The following is an 8,841-nucleotide window of genomic DNA, read 5'->3' as shown; positions in this document are numbered from 1 at the left end:
TGTCTATTTCTTAAGACAGATTTTCGATGGTTTCGATAATCAATAATAATATGTTGCCTGTGCTACCGGCTACCTTATAAAATTTTCCATCTGAATTGATGCCAAAAAATTAGTGTTGACAGCATTGCTTAGCTTGAATTAAGATTTTCCCCACTTCTGGTTGTGCTTTCCATTGATGGCTCAGATGTTGGCTGTTGCAAATCGTAATCTGTGTAACAAAACAATTTCTGCCTTTATAAGGGAAGGAAGACAGTAAAATTGTGACCAATTTCACGCTATGCTGTGTCCCTCAAAAATCCTGATATGTCCTTTTTGGCACTCTTGTCCCTCATTCTTTACTTACACCAAACATAGTTCACTGATCAGACTTGAGCATTTAGACAAAATGAATACAATAATTCACAAATAGAGAAAATTAAAATCAATAAACTGAGACTGATCTCAGATTTTCGTTCAGTATTCATCAAATTCTCTTGATTGAAATTAGTGGGGCCCTTCAGAACAAGCGGTGTGGGTTGCTTAGTGCTGATGTTGTCTTCTGCATGATAACACTCAGCCACATATGGCTGGGCACACAACAGATCTTCTGCAGGAGTTGTTTCAACATCCACACTACACCCCGGATCTTGCTTCCAGCAATTACCATCTTTTCTTACCTCATAAGAAATTCCTATCCGGTCAGCCAGAGAGGTGCAAACAGCTGTCTCACACTGGTTCCAGTCCCAAGTGGCAGGTTTCCACGACACTGATACGAAAGTTGATCCAACGATATGACAAATGTCTCAATTTCTGTGAGGAATATGTTGAAAAATAGTTCAACAAGTGCTCCATCTGTTTCATTAAATCTTTCCATGGAATTGTGTATTCCCTTTCTAAACTGCTCGGAAACTTACTTTCTGGATGTGCCTCATAAAATCTCGTGAATTTTGACATATTATCTGTTACTATCACAACTTATAGCTCAGTAAGTAATAGGTATTTAAGCCACCGGTGTAGCTCAGTCGGCAAGGTGCTTGCCTGCCGATCCAAGTTGTGATCAGGTGCAGGTTCGATTCCCGCGTGGGCTGATTACCTGGTTGGGTTTTTTTCCGAGATTTTCTCCAACCGTAAGGCGAATGTCAGGTAATGTATGGCGAATCCTCGGCCTCATCTCTCCAAATACTGTCTTGCTATCATCAATCCCATTGACACTAAATAACCTTGTAGTTGATACAGTGTCGTTAAATGACCAAGTAAAAGAAAATAGGTTTTTACATGTAAAATTTTTTCATCTTGTGAATCTCAATGAGAGTAAAAAGAAGGTATAAGGAATTTGATTTCACAAAGAAAAGACTTACATCTGCTTACACCATCTAGGCACAGATTGTGTTTTCATATTGGGGAACAATATTTACTTCTTCCTGTCTCTGGACGCATGAGCAGTGACATATTTAAGCAAAGAAGGTTTAAGACTACAAATGTAACCTATGGTACATGATAATTTAATTTTTTTGAGCATTTTTATTCTTTTGTATAAATATTTCGGAGAGACTGGTTTACTTCAATCTCATGTCATCAACACACAAAGTAATTAAAGTAATCTTTATTGAAAGAAATTTTAGCATTCATTGGGCTAAGGAATTTTATGAAATGGTTAAGGTTAGTCTGGTGACGGTAATTTATTCCATATAATGTTTCTGTGTTCAAACAGTGAGTGATTTTATGATGAAATGAAAATATACTAACATAGTGCTGTTCAGAAGAAAGTTTTGAAAGTGAAGTAGTCTCATTCCTAATACAATGAAACAGGTGTTGAAGTAGAATATTTTACTTATTGAATGAAAAGTAGAACAAAACGTTAATGAACAATGAGAACACACTACGCCCACAGTAATTATAAACATTTACAGTACAGTATTTAAGAAAAAAGTGTCATTAATGTTTGCTGATTGTCGTTTTCTTGCTGTGAAGTCTACCACGAACAGTGACGAATAGTACTGAATGTTGGATAATCAAGGCCTTAATTAATGCTTTAGACACATGATAGTGTTAATGCTAAGCCACTAGATGGCAGCATCAGCTCCTTTTGTTCTCAAGTGGATATGAAGCATTTTTTCTGCGTGGTCTTGATTTGCTAATGAGCACTTTTGGCAATAATTTTATGATAATCATAAAGTGAAGTAGTCCAGTGGCCATTATGTTCACTGTTATCTACCCTCAGATTTTTGGCTTTGGAGTTTTCTTAATGGAACGGAAACAATTCTGTAACTTGTTTTACCACTATCAAGCAACTGAAAGATCTCACACAAATTACAAAACATTCCTCCAGCTTTTCTGAAGCATTCGATTCACAATAAAAAAACATTGTTAAACATTTTAATAAATTACATTAATCACATTGTTTTACAAATACTTTATTTTTATTTTGTGTGCTGAAAATTAAAAAAAAATTGTTTCTTTTCAATAACCTTGTGTATCTATCTTCTTTGAGGACTTCTGTAATTAAGTCTGTATTTGGAACTTTCCATGTAATAATACTAAACAATGCATACCAGTATGGAACTCCAGTTACATGGGCTATCACGATGTCAGGTACTCCACTAAGACATTACATTGATAAAAGACAGTCAGTCATACCTTAAAAGGAATTCGAATCCGACGTTTTGAGATCGTGACTTCCAAGTAATATGACTACTGTGGCTCATGGAAAGTATGCACATAATTTTGCATCGAAATATGAAATAAATCATCCTTTACATGTTTTGTTAGAATGTTTTTCAGAACTCTTCTGAAACTTTGGTGTATATATTGTAACTTATATTCAAAACAACAATATAACTTTTATTGTCACAACAATAATCACTTTCTATAATTGAATTTAAACACTCCCGTCAACAATGGGATTTCCACTCCACACAGCAACACAGTATTCGTTATTGCATTCCACAGACGACAATGACAATTCACTTGGATTATTGAGAACAACAATGTACTGCTAATCTTAACTAATGTTCATAAAGCACTATTTACAAAACAGAACTGTCAGTTCTCAGTTCACAGTTGGTTGCCTTGGCTAGTTCTTCTAGCTCATTCACTCAAGTTCACAGTATATCGAACTCAGGACTTCTGGGGACAGTCCACTGTACTCGAACTCAAGTCTTCCAACTGCGTTGCTTCCGCCTGGACCCTCGCACAGTTGCGGACACACACTCAAGTCGAACTCCGGTCTCGAAGCTGGCTTCACTGCTACACAAGACTGACTGGCTTGCTGACCAAAAACTCGCAATGACTGCAGTCAGCTCACTTGCGTCTCCTATTTATCACTAGACCATAGTTTCGAGAAAGTATGATGCTCGAAATTTCTACAGATGCCGAGAAGATGGTGCCTCTCGACTTCTGGATTTCTTCCCTCAGTCGCAACTTCTTTACTTCCTTCCCTCTCTGCCGCGGCCCAGCGTGCAGTCGTTCCCCTTATGTCGCGCCTCCCCTTGCCCTCTCGGCATGTAGACGTTCCCCTTGCATCTGTCTTCTCGTGCGCCCCACCCTCTGCGGGACGTGTGATCGAGTCTCGACGTGGCTGTCACATTATTTACTATTTCTTCTCTTTTCATCCTTTTAATTAATTGGAAGTTACAATAGGTTCAGTTGTCTCTTACTACTGTATAAATATGATAATGTGACCATCTTGCATGAAAAATCTGCTAAAGTATCCATTTTTAGAACCCAAAACCTTTATTTAATATGCCAAAAAAATTTAGACTTTTAAACGAAATCATTATCTTAGTTTAGAGAATTTGTAAACTTTTTCCTGATAAATCCACTTACTGATGGTTAGTCTCATTTTTTAATTCCTATTCTTTGGCTAACACACGAACATTACCTAATCGACATAGCAGATAAAGAATAAAAATAGTGGCCATAAAATTCCTTAGCCTGATACTAAGTGATGTCTGATATCATATCATATCATGATATCATGTATTGGTAGTGGTGTAAGTGTACTTTGTGGTGGTGATGTGTTCACTAGCCTGACGTTTTAGATACGTTATGTGCTCATGATATTTTTAGACAACTGAAGTAGATCATGAGTTTGTGATGTCTCAACATTTTAGCAATATGTACTAGTACCAATGTATCATAAAACAATCGTAACCAGTTATTTTACCTTCAGAAAAATACGAAAGTATCTCCTTTTAAGGTAAAAATGTGTGTGGAAATGTGTTGTCTAGTTTTACCAAATGCATGGTTTAAAATAGATGAAGCTTGTGGAAGGATAACAGGTGCTGAACCAAAGCTTAATTAATTTTGTGAAAAATGGAATTTTTACACTTAAAATTCAAAGTGTATTTTTGTGGTAAAACCAAAGAGGTGACTTGAAATAATCAGAACATGGCATATGTGCAGAATGATTGGAGATAGTGTAGAAACAGAGGAGCTGTTTGTACCATTATAATGAAGTTGCATTGCACTCCAAGTGGCAAGAAATTGGAAATTACTCTTCACTATCTGTTCTCCGATGTTCATTTTGACATTGTCATAATTATACGAAAATATAGGAGTATAGTGATGAAAAGAAGGGTTTTACCGTGCTACTTAATGAGCATCGTAAACGAATGTAAACAAAATTAAGTTCATTCATTGACGAATGGTTGGGTATTGCCTTGTGCCTTTTACCTTTATTTTCTTGGCTGATAGGTTATGGTTAAGGGATTTCAAGGGAAGCAAAGATTATATTACCATAAAAGGTGTGAATCTAAACAAAAGGAAGTTAATTCATTGACAAATGGTTGGGTATTGTCTTGACCTCTCTCTTTATTTTCTTAGCTGATAGGTTATGATCACTGGATTTTAAGAAAAGCGAAAATTATATTAGCTGCCATGATACATAAAAAGTTTTGTGCGAGATCGTGCGTATATATTTTTGTTTTGCAAATTTGCCGTCATTGAACAGAAACCAAGATGGAGATTTCATTGCAATTAATTAGAAATTCCTCTTTCAGGTATGTAATAAACGATCTTCGCACAAAATAATGATGATACACGAGCGGTATGTTTTTTTTCAAGTCTCGGAAATTAAAAAAGCTCAACTACGTTTCGCTTTTTCAAACTTTTCCACGAACATGAAAACTTCAACGCATATTACTATTACAGGAGTATTTGAGAAAATAACCATATTTCCTGTGTCATTGTGGTGGCGCCATTTTTTTCTTCTTCTTTCTGCTCTGTCTCTATCTCTTTTTCATCATCTTTCTTATTTTTTTCTTTTTCACCATCTTTTTTTATTATCGTTATTTTCATTATCACTACCATCATTATCATCATGATCATCGGATCATCATCATCATCATCATCATCACAACCATCATTATTAGCAGGGCACGGATTTTGATGACACGTCATCTTTTTTTTTTACGTCCTTTGCAGTGCCCGTAAATATATAAATCATGGATACGAACTGCTGGCTACAGCAGTGTACAGTTTTGACGTCATTTTTCGGTGTTTTAATCTTTCAAGTCATCCTTTAAATTTTGAGAGCATTTTTATTAATTTTTTTTTAAATTTTAAGGTGATTTTTTTTAGCCATCTAAGCTAAAAAATTTAGTGACGAACTAAAATTTCTCAATGTAGGAAAACTTACAAAATTACTACTGACACTACCACATTGAAATGCGAAATCTGAAAAGATTTTCTCGAAAGTAGGTAAGTGATGTCAAAAGGAAGACGAGAAATAGAATAAGAGATGAAGCTCTCGGCTAAGTTGTATGCTCTGCCTTCCAAACAAAAGAACTGAACTGCAGCTCCTTTGAAGTCACCAACGTCCATTTTAGTCTCTGCTGTTGAGATACACTGTGATAGATATGGAGGAAGTTTGGTGAGTGATACACTTATGCTTCTCTTTTATTGTAGTTAAACATTTTTCTGGAGAGTATTAATTTAAGGTAGGATTCTTACTATTGTTGTTTATTTTTAGATTTTTTTTTCAGCATTTTATGACATTTTCTAACATTTTTGGGTCGTTTTATAGGATTGTTAGGTCATCAAAATCCGCGCCCTGATTATAACATTATCACTGTTGTCAATGACTACTGGAAATCTGTATTTTATTACTTTCAGCACGATTTGTAAGGACTACTTGCATGCTGTGATTAGTTTGGTGCAAGTAGTATTGTTATAACGAGAACTGTAAAATATACAAACCATCTGCTTAGTGTAGTGGTTAGCTTGCCTAAGTGTGAACCAAGAAGTCCCAGGTTCGATTTCCGGTAATACCCAAGAAATTCTTCAAGGATTTGGAACGATCCATCCAGTCTCACCTTTATCTGGCTTACAAAATCGTTAAGTTTATGTACATCTGGTTACAATGCTGTTTTGCATGATTGAATACAGCTCTTCTGTATGTACACTCAGTGGAAAATATATTTGCCTTCAAAATGAGTGTGTTTTGTATGCAATTCAGGAAAGGCTCCGAAACATATGGCAATTAAGAGAGACTGTTACAATACATTCTACACTGTTAGACCCAAGAATGGAATCTTATGCAAATTAGTTTCTATACAAAAAATAACCTTTCAGTTACTGTACAAGCATAGTTTTCCATATCAGTAGTGTGAGCTCTTAAGTAAATTTTCAGAAAAGTGAATTCTGTACGTACTCTATTTACAGGAGCAGGGTTTAGTTATTCATCTTTGGTTTTACGAAACATACTTCTTACTGTGATGCTACAGAAACTTATTTCAAGTATTGATGGAAATAAATGCTTTCATCATTCATGAGTGTAATAGAAGTGGTCTTTGGCCCAGTGTTCCTTTCCCAGTATATCTTAATGCCTATCCTTTAGGGTGGATTTCTTCAGACCCAGTCTTCTGAGCTGAATAACGAAAATGACTATAGTACTAATCAATAAGGTAACTAGGATGTCTACTAGTAACGAAAATAACGAGATGTAATGAATTGAAAAGATAGAATGGTCGTGTCCATACCTGTGGAGTAACGGTTAGCGTGTCTAGCCGCGAAACCAGGTGGCCTGGGTTCGATTCCCGGTCGGGGCAAGTTACCCCAAGGTTTTTTCCGGGGTTTTCCCTCAACCCAATATGAACAAATGTTGGGTAACTTTCGGTGTTGGACCCCAGACTCATTTCACCGGCATTATCACCTTCTTCTCATTCAGACGCTAAATAACCTAAGATGTTGATAAAGCGTCGTAAAATAACCTACTAAAAAAAAAAAGAAAAAAAAAATTATGGTCGTGGGTACTGTACCGAAATTAAGCATATTGTTCTGCTTCTTGGTGCCACTGATCTGTGATGGTCGTTGGTCAGCATTTACATATGCGAGTCTGACAGCAGGGGATTCACGAATCCCAGTAATTGCATGGGATGTGGCTGTTGAAGTCACTAATAGTGTCTTCAATATAATTCATATAATTACGATGATATTCAAACTTGACCAGCCTCACGGTCTAGTGGTCAGAGGTTCTGGCTATAGTTCATGAGGCCCCGGGTTCGATTCCTGGTAAGAGCACAGGAATTTTTCCTTAAAGGGGATTATTCTTGTGTTCGTCCATGGTCTGGAATTTAGGTTAAGTTTAGATTTAAGACCTCTCCTGGCACTACATTATCATAATCATCCTATCACATCATCGGGGTAATGTAACTCCGCCTTCCAGATGCCCCAACCTCAGAAGTGGGTTACAATTACGCCACAGCCAGGTGAGAAGACCAGAAATGTCGAAAAGGCAACCTGGTAGCACTGGATAAAAAAAAAAAAACATATGCGAGTCTTATACACTCTAGAAGGCTGGGAGAAAAGTTGGCTGTGTGTTCATTCAAATGAATATCACAACAAGTTTGGTGACAGCTTTTAAGATGACTGAAATGTGAAGAATAAATAATATAGGTATGAGCAGTTCTTTTGGATATGTACAGTATTTTACCATATTCCATCAGTTAATTTACTTATGAAAGTTTTTACCATTGGCATGTACTGTTTCCAGTTTACTCATATATCCTAATATGTTGACTGTCGCTTGAGAAAGTTATTTAATTCCATAATATAGTTTCAATAACATTTTTATCATGAAATCATGCAGTAATGTGTAAATGAAATGTTTTCTTAAGTTCTTTATCTTTTATCCATAGAATGTTGCTTACGATTAAACTTTTATTAACAAATTTTGTCTATCCTTTTTTTTTTTTTTACTTGACATTGACTTTTTTTTAAAGGTATTTGCATAATTATTTTCTTTAAGACGAGTTTCAATAATATGTGCTTTAAATGTAAATATTTTTGAATGTAAAATTATACATATCTATATATATATATAATTTGAACTGGTAATGGAAATTACGGGAAAACGGCCGAACGGATTTTAATAAATGACCCCTCATTTTGAAGCTTAGAACCCAAAGTTTTTCAGGAAAATAGTAGTTTTCAATGAAATGTCAATTTTTCAACATAATTTTCCTATTTTCTAAAATTCATATGTCGTCACTAACTAATTTTATTGCATTTCAGAATAAAACAAAACACACACTACAGTAAACAATATTGCACGAAGGCCATGATCTGCAAGAATGCTGACATAGTTAGAGCTCAAATTAAATTGGTCATTAAAAACTTCAAGACTTGCTAAAAATAATTTACAGATCCGATTCTGTGGTGTTTAATTTTCTAAGTACAGCTGTGTATTGGATATTAAAAATTACAAAACTTGAGGTGGTTTGATGATATTTTTACCATTAGAAGTAAAATATTATTATAGTTAATGCCATGATGTGATTATTTTTCATTAAATATACATATTAATGCTATATTGATGATATGAAAGTGAAATGTTTTGGGGTTATGTAAGTAGATGTAGAG

At 35.3% G+C, this 8,841-nt stretch overlaps 1 protein-coding gene across 1 annotated transcript in view; it reads left to right on the top strand.

The window, feature by feature from the left end:
• Positions 1 to 16: 16 nt before the first annotated feature.
• Positions 17 to 8,841, top strand: part of LOC138712353 (xaa-Pro aminopeptidase ApepP-like) — a 61,931-nt gene continuing 53,106 nt past the window's right edge. The window contains exon 1 of the mRNA XM_069844017.1: positions 17 to 4,177. The gene's annotated coding sequence lies outside the window, so the exon portion shown is untranslated. The remainder of the gene's footprint in view (positions 4,178 to 8,841) is intronic.

The sequence above is a fragment of the Periplaneta americana genome, chromosome 13 (genome assembly GCF_040183065.1).
Source record: "Periplaneta americana isolate PAMFEO1 chromosome 13, P.americana_PAMFEO1_priV1, whole genome shotgun sequence".
Taxonomy (NCBI): domain Eukaryota; kingdom Metazoa; phylum Arthropoda; class Insecta; order Blattodea; family Blattidae; genus Periplaneta; species Periplaneta americana.
The sequence above is the reverse complement of the archived record's forward strand: the minus strand, read 5'-3'. Positions and strand labels throughout refer to the sequence as shown.